We start from the raw sequence: 15,065 nt of genomic DNA, 5'->3' as shown, positions 1-15,065 counted from the left end.
TGATCTCTGGAAGGGGTGTCACCTGAGTGGGTTGAGTCACTGATGTGATCTTCCTGTCTGGGTTGACACCCCCCCCTTGGGTTGTGCCATGGCAGAGATCTTTGTGGGCTATACTCGGCCTTGTCTCAGGATGGTAAGTTGGTGGTTGAAGATATCCCTTTAGTGGTGTGGGGCCTGTGCTTTGGCAAAGTGGGTGGGGTTATATCCTTCCTGTTTGGCCCTGTCCGCGGGTGTCCTCGGATGGGGCCACAGTGTCTCCTGACCCCTCCTGTCTCAGCCTCCAGTATTTATGCTGCAGTAGTTTATGTGTCGGGGGGCTAGGGTCAGTTTGTTATACCTGGAGTACTTCTCCTGTCCTATTCGGTGTCCTGTGTGAATTTAAGTGTGCTCTCTCTAATTCTCTTTTTCTCTCTCGGAGGACCTGAGCCCTAGGACCATGCCTCAGGACTACCTGACATGACGACTCCTTGCTGTCCCCAGTCCACCTGGCCGTGCTGTTGCTCCAGTTTCAACTGTTCTGCCTTAATATTATACGACCATGCTGGTCATTTATGAACATTTGAACATCTTGGCCATGTTCTGTTATAATCTCCACCCGGCACAGCCAGAAGAGGACTGGCCACCCCACATAGCCTGGTTCCTCTCTAGGTTTCTTCCTAGGTTTTGGCCTTTCTAGAGAGTTTTTCCTAGCCACCGTGCTTCTACACCTGCATTGCTTGCTGTTTGGGGTTTTAGGCTGGGTTTCTGTACAGCACTTTGAGATATCAGCTGATGTACGAAGGGCTATATAAATACATTTGATTTGTAGCTTCTCTATGAGCACTTTGACCTTTACCGGGTTCATAAACCAGAAAAAAAAGATCTGGGACCAGGCTAAGACATACCTGGGACCAGGCTAAGACATACCTGGGACCAGGCGAAGACATACCTGGGACCAGGCGAAGACATACCTGGGACCAGGCGAAGACATACCTGGGACCAGGCGAAGACATACCTGGGACCAGGCGAAGACATACCTGGGACCAGGCTAAGACATACCTGGGACCAGGCTAAGACATACCTGGGACCAGGCTAAGACATACCTGGGACCAGGCTAAGACATACCTGGGACCAGGCGAAGACATACCTGGGACCAGGCTAAGACAGCTCTGGGACCAGGCTAAGACAGCTCTGGGACCAGGCTAAGACAGCTCTGGGACCAGGCTAAGACAGCTCTGGGACCAGGCTAAGACAGCTCTGGGACCAGGCTAAGACAGCTCTGGGACCAGGCTAAGACAGCTCTGGGACCAGGCTAAGACATAGTCCTTATTGGTCCTATGCCACTTTCTATAATGTTTACATACCCTACATTACTCATCTCATATGTATATACTGTACTCTATACCATCTACTGCATCTTGCCTGTCGTTCGGCCATCGCTCATCCATATATTTATATGTACATATTCTTATTCATTCCTTTACACTTGTGTGTATAAGGTAGTTATTAGGTTAGATTACTTGTTAGATATTACTGCATGGTGGGAAGTAGAAGCACAAGCATTTCTCTACACTCACATTAACATCTGCTCACCATGTGTATGTGACCAATAACATTTGATTTGATGGCTCCTCCCCAGGCACTGATGCAAACCATGAAGACATTTACAATATACCAACACTGCCTGCCTTAAGTTCTCTCTCAGGGGATTAGGTAGAAGGCACACCTGATGTTCTGCCAGTACCAGCCCAACAGGAACAGCTCAACAGAGAAACACAATGTTCTGTTCTACTCCTCTGTTCCATTGTCTTCTGTCCTGTTCCACTGTCCTGTTCTCCTCTCTTCTGTTCTGTATTAGTAAGACAGTGTGTTCTTGCCCAAGGCAACCCAGATATGACTTCAGTCCGTTCCTGAAATACATCTTCGGGAACAACGTGATAATATCTCAGTGAGTTCTGGGGCTTGTCAGGACACTTAAGCCCATGAGGAGAATGAAGTTACATTTACACACTGACTTAAGGTCAGTTGGTATTTTTTCCTCCTAACAGAAGTTAAGGAAGCTATGTAAGTAAGCTGATTTTGGACCTGTGACAAAGGGCAACCTCTACGTGGATCAAACAGACACAGAGTAACAGCTCTGACTCAGTCTCGAAGGCTTTTGATGAAAACAAACAGTCCTAAAAGCTCTATACATGGTGTTAGAGCTCAGACCACCATGATGATGGTCTACAGTATTAATCAGTGCATAACGTTTCATGAGGACAGAACAGAGGGACAGAGTGAGAATCAACACAAACTGGGACTCAGGCTCTGCCCTCCAGTCTCCTCACAAAAGCCCAAGTGAAGTAAGCTCTCTGAGAAACCATTATGAGGGACATAGTAGAGCTAGACAGAGTGGCAGCTCTCACTGGGTCTTTGATATGATGAAATAGTAGAGCTAGACACCACAGTGGCAGCTCTCACTGGGTCTTTGTTATGATGAAATAGTAGAGCTAGACACCACAGTGGCAGCTCTCACTGGGTCTTTGTTATGATGAAATAGTAGAGCTAGACACCACAGTGGCAGCTCTCACTGGGTCTTTGATATGATGAAATAGTAGAGCTAGACACCACAGTGGCAGCTCTCACTGGGTCTTTGTTATGATGAAATAGTAGAGCTAGACACCACAGTGGCAGCTCTCACTGGGTCTTTGTTATGATGAAATAGTAGAGCTAGACACCACAGTGGCAGCTCTCACTGGGTCTTTGTGATTGTTGGAGTCCAGTTCCAGATTAGAGATGGGTAATTGTCCCATGAATTCCCTGCACCACACACACCCCCTCCCTGCGTCCCCTCCCTGCCCCCCACATGTCATCAGTGCTATGGGGAGATGTCTCCTAAGATGCCTGCACAGCATTGCACTGTGGGTGTCACCTGATGGGGCTGCATTAGTTGTTATTGTCAGCACTCAGAGTGTTGTGAGGCGCTGCGTGACGACTGTCACTCATCAGGGTGTGTGTTCCTTCATCAGCACAAGGCTGAACATTTGATTCCTCTTTCACAACTCTGGACAAAACCTTCTCTCTCGGCTGCTTAGCCCACACAACTCCAAAAGAACACACACAGCAGAAATATTTTAGTCATAATATAAGTCATATAAACCATGTGATGTGGTTTCTCATATCGCAATGTGACCGTCTGACTGACTGGGGGTTGGGGAGATTGGGGTTGTGGGTTTCAGAGATTCGGCCTATCGGTTTCTGTGTGTGTGTGTCTTCAACCTACAGTGTGTGAGTGTGTGTAAAAACATGAGCTGGCGCAGACCAGGAAAATGTGTTTGTGTGGAGGTGCTGACTAAAAGGCAAATAAACTATGAACTATCAAAGTAAAGAAAGTTGCAGACTCCATGTATGAACTCCCAGCAGTTTACTGGTATTTACCAATGTTTCAGCATCACCGTGCCTTTCTCAAGGTAATGTCACCAACACTTGAACCAGGTTAAGTAAACAGTGTGTTTGGTGCAACCAATGACAATAGTGAGGGGTGAAACTGTATATAAAAAGACAAATACATGTAAAAAGGTATATGGCATATTAAATATATTATGCTATTGTTATCATATAGAAACATCATGGAATATTGTACATCGAATTAGCATCAACATACATTATTGTTAAACTCAATTTCACATAATTGTTACGTATTTAATTTCATATATTTGTACATGTAATATTTTGGTTCAACCTGAATGTTTAATGAGCATCATCAACATGCTCATATTAGGTGTTCGCTAATAAGCTGTAGAAAGAATATCGATTTATAAGATTTGTTCATAAGAATGGCCTGAGATCAAAGTCAATATTCAGACCAGTAGGGGTCAATGTTTTTAGACAGGATATCCAGTAACCCTCCTGTTGTAGTAGGATCTCCATGTTACCTCCTCTCTTTGTGGTAGTAGGATCTCCATGTTACCTCCTCTCTGTGGTAGTAGGATCTCCATGTTACCTCCTCTCTGTGGTAGTAGGATCTCCATGTTACCTCCTCTCTTTGTGGTAGTAGGATCTCCATGTTACCTCCTCTCTTTGTGGTAGTAGGATCTCCATGTTACCTCCTCTTTTTGTGGTAGTAGGATCTCCATGTTACCTCCTCTCATTGGTAGAGCAACATGCTCAATGCCTGTGTATTTGAGGGAGGAGATTGAAAGGTTATCTTCAACAAAGTAAGCTGCTACTGGATAGTCAATGTTCTTACACCCGATTGAGCTGCAGGGTCCAGCTATGCGTTTTTTAAATTGTCTTTTCGTTTGTCCTACGTAGGCTTTTCCACGTGAACAGGTGATGAGGTAGATTACTCCCGTGGTCTTGCATGAGATGATGCCCCTAACAGGGATCTTTCGACCTGTATGTGGGTGTCTGAAGAAAGACGTTTTATAGTGCTATTGCACTGTGCTCATGAGCCACGTTTGTCGTTCCCATTTGGGTTAGGTGTCAAGAGTGTCTGAGTGGGCTCAGGGGGCATGTCAGATCTCACCAAACTTTCTCCAAAATTGCAACCACAATTATAGACCACCAGTGGGGGTTCCTTGAAGAGGTGTGTGATATTTGTTGTCTGATTTCAGAATATGTGTGTAATGCATCACTCTTTGATGATCCATAAGTCCAGGTAGTTTATTTTTCTCTCATCAGTCTGCATGGTGAATTTGAGGTATTCACAGCTCTCGTTTAGTAGAGTTTGGAATTCATTTAGTTCCCGCGGACTTCCTTCCCAGAGCACAAAGACATCTATGTCTCTCTTCCATAGGACTATTTTATAAAGTATGGGGTGTGTCTCCATTTTATAAAAGAGTGCTTCTTCAAATTGTCCCACATACAGGTTTGCATAGTTGGGGGAAAAGGGGGAGCCCACGGCTACACCCCGAATGTGAAGGAAAAGATCTGACTCAAAGACAAAGTAGTTATGGGATAATACCAGTTCAGTAAATTGTAAGAAGCAGTCATTGGATGGAGCAAGTGGAGTCTCTCTGCTGTAGGACATGCTGCAGCTCCTGCAAGCCTCCAGTGTGTGGGATGTTAGTGTACAAGCTCTCCACATCAAAAGTGGCCAGCAGGATGCCCTCTGGTATCCTTCCTAAGCCCTCTATCAATGAGATCATGTGACTAGTGTTTTTGACATAAGATGGGAGATTCTCAACCATCGGTTTAATGTGGTAATCCACAAATGTAGAAATGTTGGATGTCACAGAGTCGATTGCTGCTACAATGGGTCTACCCGGGTGAGGAGACACCGGGTCTACCCGGGTGAGGAGACACCGGGTCTACCCGGGTGAGGAGACACCGGGTCTACCCGGGTGAGGAGACACCGGGTCTACCCGGGGGAGGAGACACCGGGTCTACCCGGGGGAGGAGACACCGGGTCTACCCGGGGGAGGAGACACAAGAGATCTATCTGTGTCGTCAACATACAGTGTGTGAGTGTGAGAGAGAGAGAGAGGGAGAGAGAGACAGAGAGTGAGTGAGTGAGTGAGTGAGTGAGTGAGTGAGTGTCCATGTGCAGTCTGTGTCAGTGTTACTCTATGATTTACTACTGTGTAAAGTTATACTATATCCTCTCTGGGCTGAGGTAATTAGCCCCGTTGCCCTGCTGTTAACCTCCAAAGTCCTGTAATGTGTGAGAGACAGCTGCTTCCAATCAACACACACACAAAGGTTAAAGTGATTACTCTTCCTGTAAAGAAACCAGTTTGGTCCGGTTTCCCACCACCTTATACGGTCGTTCCACCTCAAAAAACTCAATTAAGAGGATATCGACACACACCATCTCAGAATGTTCTGAAATCCTTTCTGTTGTTACAAACAGATATGGTTACCATTCCTGAAACATTTTGTTGAAATATAATTTAATCTCCAAATTGGTCATTTTAATTTCTAGGATTCATAAAATCAGCAAAGAAATAAAATAAGTCCTCTCACTGTCAACTGAGTTTATTTTCAGCAAACGTATCATGTGTAAATATTTGTATGAACATAAGATTCAACAACTGAGACATAAACTGAACAAGTTCCACAGACATGTGACTAACAGAAATGGAATAATGTGTCCCTGAACAAAGGGGGGGTCAAAATCAAAAGTAACAGTCAGTATCTGGTGTGGCCACCAGCTGCATTAAGTACTGCAGTGCATCTCCTCATGGACTGCACCAGATTTGCCAGTTCTTGCTGTGAGATGTTTATCCCACTCTTCCACCAAGGCACTTGCAAGTTCCCGGACACTTCTGGGGGGAATGGCCCTAGCCCTCACCCTCCGATCCAACACGTCCCAGATGTGCTCAATGGGATTGAAATCCGGGCTCTTCGCTGGCCATGGCAGAACACTGACATTCCTGTCTTGCAGGAAATCACGCACAGAACGAGCAGTATGGCTGGTGGCATTGTCATGCTGGAGGGTCATGTCAGGATGAGCCTGCAGGAAGGGTACCACATGAGGGAGGAGGCTGTCTTCCCTGTAACGCACAGCGTTGAGATTGCCTGCAATGACAACAAGCTCAGTCCGATGATGCTGTGACATTGCCCCAGACCATGGACGGACCCTCCAACTCCAAATCGATCCCACTCCAGAGTACAGGCCTTGGTGTAACACTCATTCAGTCGACGATAAACGTTAATCCGACCATCACCCCTGGTGAGACAAAACCACGACTCGTCAGTGAAGAGCACTTTCTGCCAGTCCTGTCTGGTCCAGCGATGGTGGGTTTGTGCCCATAGGCGACGTTGTTGCCAGTGATGTCTGGTGAGGACCTGCCTTACAACAGGTCTACAAGCCCTCAGTTCAGTCTCTCTCAGCCTAATGCGGACAGTCTGAGCACTGATGGAGGGATTGTGCGTTCCTGGTGTAACTCAGGCAAACATCTCATCTGTTTCTAACAAAGGATTTCAGAACAATCTGACATGGTGGGGGTCATGGCTTGTTGAAATGACATGGAACAACCTGTCTGTCATCACAAACCATTCCCAGATCCATTCCCAATGGAGCCAGACCAGGACTCCCAGTCAGGGTTGTGAAGGAGAAGTTAGCCGAGCAGGGAATGTTCTGGGGTCTGTTCTCAGTATCCCCTTTGATCTCAATCCATATGGAGCCTACGCCAGGATAATCACATTCTATACAGAGAGCCTACGCCAGGATAATCACATTCTATACAGAGAGCCTACGTCAGGATAATCACATTCTATACAGAGAGCCTACGCCAGGATAATCACATTCTATAGAGAGCCTACGCCAGGATAATCACATTCTATAGAGAGAGCCTACGCCAGGATAATCACATTCTATACAGAGAGCCTACACCAGGATAATCACATTCTATACAGAGAGCCTACACCAGGATAATCACATTCTATACAGAGCCTACTGGAGGGATGGCGCTCTGGATTAAGAGAGACAACCATGTCTGTGTCGATGCCTAGCATCACTGCCTTCATCCTGGGTACTGACGACACCAAGCCCCCTTGTCTCCATGTAGATACTGTAAGGTTTGATAATGAAAGCTGTTGGTCGACTGCGTTTCTCTGAATAGCATCATTCATACAGGTAGCTCAGACAATGGATGGAGTTATTTAAAGCTAGAACTACCCACCGTTGGTTTAACTGAAGAACACAAAATCACTCATTATCTCTCCAACCTCTGATACAAGACATCCAGCGCAAGACATCCAGCGCAAGACAACGACATCCAGCGCAAGACAACGACATCCAGCGCAAGACAACGACATCCAGCGCAAGACAACGACATTCACCGCAAGACAACGACATCCACCGCAAGACAACGACATCCACCGCAAGACAACGACATCCACCGCAAGACAACGACATCCACCGCAAGACAACGACATTCAGCGCAAGACATTTGTACATGGATCAAAAACAATGTGCGTCTTTAAGGGACAAAGTGTTTACACACACACACACACACACTAGGGGTGTACCAGTACATGTATTAGTACCGAACCGTTCAGTACAGGGACCTCGGTTCAGTCTGCACTGTGAACTCTAGTACATTAAAAATATATATTTTTAAAATGTAAACGCTAGGCCAATAGGATATGCCAACGCTGCGTTGTAGACCTCTTGAATAAATCTAAGCTGAAAAAACATTTCAGGATATTCCATTAAAACAGGAGCCTGTACGCCCACGCTGTAATCAACATTTAAATCTCAACGGACGCATTTCCAACTGTCTTTTTGTGAGGCCCAGCTGGGAGCTGCTTCTGTATGATGGAGAGAGTTGGATCAACCAGGAGGATGCTCCATCGTTTAAAGTCTTCACGTTGGGAACATGTTGGCTTCCCAGCAGATTAGAACTACGATGGACAGAGAGTGTGTCACCACTGCTCTACCAGAACAGTCTATGCAGCTGCCAACACCTCAAACAGGTAGACACATTTACACTGTCGTCACACCAGTATTCCCCCGGAGCAAACAACAAAACTACCGTCTCCCCTCTGGTCAAAGTAATGACAAGAGTGGCGGATATGTTTTATAGTGGCGAATGTGTTTTACAGTGGTGGATGTGTTTTACAGTGGTGGATGTGTTTTACAGTGGAGGATGTGTTTTACAGTGGAGGATGTGTTTTACAGTGGTGGATGTGTTTTACAGTGGTGGATGTGTTTTACAGTGGAGGATGTGTTTTACAGTGGAGGATGTGTTTTACAGTGGAGGATGTGTTTTACAGTGGAGGATGTGTTTTACAGTGGTGGATGTGTTTTACAGTGGTGGATGTGTTTTACAGTGGAGGATGTGTTTTACAGTGGAGGATGTGTTTTACAGTGGAGGATGTGTTTTACAGTGGAGGATGTGTTTTACAGTGGTGGATGTGTTTTACAGTGGTGGATGTGTTTTATAGTGGAGGATGTGTTTTACAGTGGTGGATGTGTTTTACAGTGGAGGATGTGTTTAATAGTGGAGGATGTGCACCCATTGTCAGTGGTTGTGAAGAATAGGGGGTTTCAGCTCCTCGTGAAATAGCTCAAGCGATGTTATGAATTTCATCCGCTCACACACATTTCAGCAAATAGGTAGTACCCGCTCTATAGAAGCAAGTGTCATGACGTTGGCCTCTTTGGGTATAGAAAGCCCCATCCCCCTCCCCCTGCCTCCCCCTTTCCTCCTTCAACTAGGTTGCTGTGGTCAGAGAGACGTTGTAAATTCCTGAGGATCTCCTCATGGACACACAGTAGAGAGAGAGTACATTTTCATAGAGGACAAAGAAAATCCTTCCACCTCACAGAACTTGAGGTACGAACAAATTTAATTTTCCGGAGAAAGTATAAAAGATCGGTGAAGAATCCAGCTACGAACTGGTCCGTTTGTTACAACTTGGGGAAGCTCATGGGAGACGGTGTGTCCACATTACTATAACGCTGTTTATATAATAGCCTCAGATATGAGGTTTACATCTAATTGTTGTATAAGATGAATGAGTGAGGATGATACTGTTTGTATAATTGTGTAATATGATTGTGGACAGTTTAATGAAGAAAAATACAATTCCCTTTTGATTTGAACTAAATCAGAGGACCGCCCCTGAGTCCAGTTAGGGTCAGGCCTCCTGGGATAGCCCTTTTCTCTGTCATTCTGAATAAAACCCAACTTTGAGAAATGATCACCAGACCATGTTTTTCTCCATTGGGGGTGGACAAAGGTTGTGGACCATTGCTGAATCTTTTAACCATACCACGTGGTTAAACTCTTAGACTATCGATACCGACAGAATAAGAACAAGTCTTTGATATTAATTACTAGTCTGCAGCTAGGAATTCGGTATCATTGAACGAAGAACGACAACCGCCGAAACATCCATTCTATAACGAAACAAATGAATGTCACTCTGAACTATCCATCCTAACCACGACAGAGAGAGAGACGGACAATTCTACAAAAGAAACAAACTTTTCACCAGTGATCAAGACGACACACTGAGCGTAAATATATATATATTGATTGCAATCGTTCCCGAATGAGTGAGCGTTCATGTGTAAAGGATTAGCATTTCAATTGTTATAATTATCACTCTGTAGTGACTTCTTAGTCGACCCCCACTTCCCTTTTGTCTAACAAGCCGCCATGCCGGTTTAGCCCACTAGGGAACATTCTCCTATCATTTCATGTAACCATATTTACTGTTTGTTTATGCATTTCTGTGAATTACTTAGTTAGTACTAAATAAATGATTTAAGACAACTGATGTATGGATGACTCATAGTGAAGACTGGGTTTGTGCAGATAACCAACAATTTACGACGTTTGGAATGAGACTAACGTGAGGTAAAGTAAATAATTCATTATTCAGAAGACTAATTGATCAGATAAAATATCTGAAAAGTTATTTTAGGAAATGATAACTTTGTAATCTGAATATTTTTCCTTGATGCCGCGACTTCCTAGTTAATTACATTTACATGATTAATCAGTTGATCGCGTAATACTAATTACAGATGAAAACTATGTCTTCAGTGTAATGATAGTAAAGACACGACACAAGCTAAAGCCAAAGTTGTCTTTCATTTGTGTTGCGTTTACACCAGACAGATGGACCTCCAGGGTCACAGAGAGCTACTTAACAGTGACAGCTCATCACATGACCCCCCCAGAGTGGGAGAGGACAAGTACCGTGCTACAGACACAACCCCTTTATGTCACACAAGTCAGCACCTTCTTATCTTGGGAAGAAAACAGCACACAGACCTAAATAATGTCTGAGCCAAGTTTACATATGGATTTCACACACATACTGCACGTCAGAGTGGTTGATGAGTAATGGGGAGTTCTGATGTAAGAGAATCCAAAGTGTTGTTATTCCTGGTGGTGATGTCACCAGGCCTTACAGGACTAAAGATCACATCTGTAATCAGGAAGACCAACACTTAAATAAACCAGAAATAACTACAGTAACTGTAGGCATTTCACTTCCACTGTACCGAAACAAACTCCAAAACAATACATACCAAACTGTGGGTCTGGTGAACAGTTACACCCGTAGCGAGCGCACGCACACGCACACACACACACACACACACACACACACACACACACAGAGATTAAAAGGCTGCGGTACGCAAATGTAATTTTCTCTGGTGTATGGCCTTCTCTCGCTTCACGCAAGGATGATTAATAACTGCACTGTGGAGCAACCCCCCATTTTATTAACCTGGCCCAGATAGACCCCTACGACTGTGTGTGTGTGTGTGTTCCCACTCCGCTCCACCCTGAGAGATGTAATATGTCTGCCAGCCAGAGTAATTATGACTGGATTCCAATGGGGAAACACTGAACCAACGGTTTCACTGCCTCCTATTCAAAATGTGCAGATTAAACTTTAATCTATTCATTGTGCAGAGTTCATAATTCTGTTCCAGTGACTAGGACAAGAAGAGAGAGGTAGAGCGAGCGAGAGAGGTAGACAGAGAGCGAGCGAGAGAGGTAGACAGAGAGCGAGCGAGAGAGGTAGACAGAGAGCGAGCGAGAGAGGTAGACAGAGAGCGAGCGAGAGAGGTAGACAGAGAGCGAGCGAGAGAGGTAGACAGAGAGCGAGCGAGAGAGGTAGACAGAGAGCGAGCGAGAGAGGTAGACAGAGAGCGAGCGAGAGAGGTAGACAGAGAGCGAGCGAGAGAGGTAGACAGAGAGCGAGCGAGAGAGGTAGACAGAGAGCGAGCGAGAGAGGTAGACAGAGAGCGAGCGAGAGAGGTAGACAGAGAGCGAGCGAGAGAGGTAGACAGAGAGCGAGCGAGAGAGGTAGACAGAGAGCGAGCGAGAGAGGTAGACAGAGAGCGAGCGAGAGAGGTAGACAGAGAGCGAGAGAGAGAGGTAGACAGAGAGCGAGAGAGAGAGGTAGACAGAGAGCGAGAGAGAGAGGTAGACAGAGAGCGAGAGAGAGAGGTAGACAGAGAGCGAGAGAGAGCGAGGTAGACAGAGAGCGAGAGCGAGAGAGAGCGAGCGAGCGAGCGAGCAGAAGTGCTGGTATGGAGGCAGAGAGGTCAGAGGCTGGGAGGTCAAACACACACACACTGAACTAATCCTACAGTTTGCTAACAAGCCATGAGAACCACAAGCGTGCCTAAACACACAGACACGTTGAAACACATCCTAGGAATAAGAGTGTGACCTTGTTTCTTCCTGAGAAAGGCATGTGCGAGCATGGATATGAATAGAGATTACATACAGAGAACGAGAGAGAAATAGAGAGAGGTTACACACAGAAGGAGAGAGAAATACAGAGGTTACACACAGAGAACGAGAGAGAAATACAGAGGTTACACACAGAACGAGAGAAATAGGAGAAAGGTTACACACAGAGAACGAGAGAGAAATAGGAGAGAGGTTACACACAGAACGAGAGAGAAATAGGAGAGAGGTTACACACAGAGAACGAGAGAGAAATAGGAGAAAGGTTACACACAGAGAACGAGAGAGAAATAGGAGAGAGGTTACACACAGATCGAGAGAGAAATAGGAGAGAGGTTACACACAGATCGAGAGAGAAATAGGAGAGAGGTTACACACAGAGAACGAGAGAGAAATAAGAGAGAGGTTACACACAGAGAACGAGAGAAATAGGAGAGAGGTTACACACAGAGAACGAGAGAGAAATAGGAGAGAGGTTACACACAGAGAACGAGAGAAATAGGAGAGAGGTTACACACAGAGAACGAGAGAAATAGGAGAGAGATTACACACAGAGAACGAGAGAGAAATAGGAGAGAGGTTACACACAGAGAACGAGAGAAATAGGAGAGAGATTACACACAGAGAACGAGACAGAAATGGGAGAGAGGTTACACACAGAGAACGAGAGAGAAATAGGAGAAAGGTTACACACAGAGAACGAGAGAAATAAGAGAGAGGTTACACAGAACGAGAGAAATAGGAGAGAGATTACACACAGAGAACGAGAGAAATAAGAGAGAGGTTACACACAGAACGAGAGAAATAGGAGAGAGATTACACACAGAGAGAGCAGAGTTCTGCACAGCACCACGTTAACAAGGCTGTCTTTGTTTCTCCATTTGAGGGATTGTTCCTCTGCTGCCCCAGGTAGCCCGGCACAGGGAGAAAGAGAACTCTCATTCCTCTGGACATTCTAGGATTTACTGCAACTATCCTTACTAGGGGATTCAACAGAGAAGTAAAGACTATCTGAACAGACACAGAGCATGATACCTCTGGAACACAACTGGAGACTAGAACTGACAGGGCTGAAGAGACTGGAGAACATAGAAAAAAAGGTGATTGAAGGCATCATGAGGGTAAAGAAAAAACAAGAGGAGAGGAAAGAGGAGAGGGGGCGGAGAGAAGAGGGGGCGGAGAGAAGAGGGGGCGGAGAGAAGAGGGGGCGGAGAGAAGAGGGGGCGGAGAGAAGAGGGGGCGGAGAGAAGAGGAGATGAGGAGAGAAGAGGGGACGGAGAGAAGAGGAGATGAGGAGAGAAGAGGGGACGGAGAGAAGAGGAGAGGTGAGGGGGGCGGAGAGAAGAGGAGAGAAGAGGGGACGGAGAGAAGAGGAGAGGTGAGGGGACGGAGAGAAGAGGAGATGAGGAGAGAAGAGGGGGCGGAGAGAAGAGGAGATGAGGAGAGGAGAGGTGACAGAGAGGAGAGGGGAATGAGAGAAGAGGAGATGGGTGTAATGAAAAAAAAGCAGGTTCCTACTGAATGTGTCTGCTACCCTGAAAAAGACAAAAAGCAGTCTGCCTCAGGCTGTGTTAGATCAAGACACAGATAACACATCTGATACTTTGTCTAATTGATCTCACTTCAAAATCCCCCAGAATCATCCCAGAAACCATTATTTAAATCATTAGCAGTTGGCTGTAATTATGTGTATCCCTTTACCAGAGGGCTAATACACACCTTATTAAGCACAGCTCAAACCAGGCCGGGCCGAGAGAGAGGGAGGGTGTGTGAGTGAGTGAGTGAGTCGGTGAATTGCGGCATGAGTCGGGTTGCAAAGGGTCGGAAACTTTCCGGAAATTTTCCATGGGAAGTTAAGCCCTGGAATTTGGGGAATTTTGCCTAAATTAATTTAAAAAAAAGATTGTTTAGAACCGTGAACCTTCTTCTGTGGGATACACAAGGCAATTCTAGGTCTTGTGGCATATTTTGGTTAAACTATCCACAATTCAATGGAATTGCAACCCTCTGCATGCACAGTGCATTCTTCCATCACATGTACAGCTGATTCTCAAGATCTTGCACAGGCCTACCTCCTCATGCCTTTTCACACAATGTATATAGACTTTTTTTTCTACTGTGTTATTGACTGTTTACTCCATGTGTAACTCTGTGTTGTCTGTTCACACTGCTATGCTTTATCTTGGCCAGGTCACAGTTGCAAATGAGAACTTGTTCTCAACTAGCCTACCTGGTTAAATAAAGGGGAAATACAATTTCAAAATTAAAAAAACTAATGAGATGCTATTGAGCCCAGACTACTACACTGTCTGAGCCAAGGACTAAATGCTTTCTGGTAAGTTTTGATTAGAACACTGGGTGGGGTGAATATATTTTATATGACATACATCATTTTTTGTTAACTAGTAAATAGTAACCTACAGCAAAGTGTGTTTAAATCATTTCTAACTTGTTAACAATTTCTGCTAGTTAGTATTTGCTACCATGTGGGTTTTAGCTTGCTTGAGCCTGCAAACTGAGTGTTAATTCACCTCTTTCCATACATGTATCATTTTAAAACATTTATCTTACAAAAGGAGTTGTTTAATCTAATCTTAACTATTTATCTGTACATAGAATTGTATTAGATTTTTTACTCCTTACTGATTTTTTACTCATTTTCTTCTAATCTTTACAGGAAAATGCAATGGGCACTATCTGATTTGTAGCTACTGTAGATGGAAAAGCTGTGCACATATCCAAATACTGTGCCAATTCATTTGTGAAGAATGCAACAAAGATGCAGAATCATCTGGCCAAGTGCATAAAGTTCCCTCAGTGCTAGCCCATCAGGCGCTACCCAGGTGCTAGCCCATCAGGCGCTACCCAGGTGCTAGCCCTTCAGGCGCTACCCAGGTGCTAGCCCATCAGGCGCTACCCAGGTGCTAGCCC

This window comes from Oncorhynchus kisutch, unplaced genomic scaffold (assembly GCF_002021735.2).
Source record: "Oncorhynchus kisutch isolate 150728-3 unplaced genomic scaffold, Okis_V2 Okis09a-Okis19a_hom, whole genome shotgun sequence".
In the NCBI taxonomy this organism is placed as follows: Eukaryota; Metazoa; Chordata; class Actinopteri; order Salmoniformes; family Salmonidae; genus Oncorhynchus; species Oncorhynchus kisutch.
This window is presented reverse-complemented; position numbering follows the sequence as displayed.